This window comes from Populus euphratica, unplaced genomic scaffold, assembly GCF_000495115.2.
Source record: "Populus euphratica unplaced genomic scaffold, PopEup_1.0 scaffold2073.1, whole genome shotgun sequence".
Classification (NCBI taxonomy): domain Eukaryota; kingdom Viridiplantae; phylum Streptophyta; class Magnoliopsida; order Malpighiales; family Salicaceae; genus Populus; species Populus euphratica.
The window spans coordinates 11,288-12,842 of record NW_011501976.1 but is presented as its reverse complement, the minus strand read 5'-3'; positions in this window follow the sequence as shown (position 1 = coordinate 12,842).

Here is a 1,555-nt window from a genome sequence, read left to right as displayed (position 1 = left end):
TTGTTTTTCTATTTTTTTTCAATTTTATTTTTTACATTAAATTGATTGAAAATTAAACTACATAATTTTACAACTCCTTTCTTTTGCATTCATTGTGTTAGGTCCTCTGCTCGCTTGTAATCGTTTACAGTTGTACTTTAAGCTTTGTTGACAGGTATTAATTTATTGTTGGCTGGAAACATGTCATAAAAAATAATTAGAAAAATCTAGCTTCGAAGACAAGGGAACCCCATTATTTATGGATAATTAATATGCCTTCTCAGCTAAAGGCATCGCATAACCATAAAAGCAAACTTTAGAATTAAAATTCCAAAATTAATTTCTTCAAGCTTCATTACCACTCCACAAGAAAAACCCACGAGCAATTTACAAAGATATTCAAAGATTTGCCAGGAAAAATCAGCTTAATGATGCACTCATCATTATGGACTACATGGACCAACAGGGCATCCCAGTTAACCCCACTACTTTTTCTGCCCTCATAGCTGCTTGTATTCGATCGAAATCTTTGACCAAAGCCAAAGAAATACACACGCATTTACGCATAAATGGGCTTCAAAACAATGAGTTCTTGCGTACAAAACTTGTCCACATGTACACTTCTTGTGGTTCTATTGAGGATGCCAAAAGCGTGTTTAATGAGTGCACTTCTACTGCTACTGTGTATCCATGGAATGCCTTGATTAGAGGGACTGTGATATCAGGTAAAAAAAGGTACGGGGAGTATTGGGATTTGCTATTAAGAAAAAATAAATTATGTAATCTATTATAAAAAGTAGGGTTATTATCATGAAAAGACTATAAATATAGTTATATCAATTATTGATAAAATGGTACAATTTATATATTATAACTATTAGTATCACAAATTATACCATGATTTGTGGATCTTGTCTTATCGTTGATGTCTATAAACAAAGGTATTATTTGAGAGCAAAATCAGAGAGTATTAGAGTGCAAAAAATGAGAGAAGAAGAGAGAAAGAGGGGTTGTCAAGGGCAGCAGTGTGTGTGAGCTGGGAGTTAAGTTTGAATGGGTGTAATCCTCCTCCTCCTCCATGTATTTGTTTTGTATTTTTTCTCTATCTCTAATAATATTGACTCTCTCGTAGATATAGGCGCTTTGCCGAACCATATTAAATATTATGTTAGTGTGCTTAGCCTCCTATGAGTAAATATCAATACATCACCTGTCCGGATTCCCCAACAATTAGTATCAAAGCACATGATTTAAAGTGGTGTTCGATTTTGCTCAAAAATAAAAATTATTAAAATTATGTTTTGACCATACCACTGTGTAGAGGAGGAAGAGACGAAGACACTGGTGAAAACCGCGTTGAAATCGGACGTTGGCCATGGCCGCACGCGCCGGCGAGGTGGCTGGCCACGAGCGTAGACACGCGCCACATGTTGCATGCGTCTTCTTTGCCCAGATGAGCTGACCCGACTTGAATTCCAGATGACCCAACCCACGTGCCTGACCTAGATAAGGATGACATCATCATGGTGTCATCATGCACAACTGACATGCCATGTCAGCGATTAGTTAGCAAAGA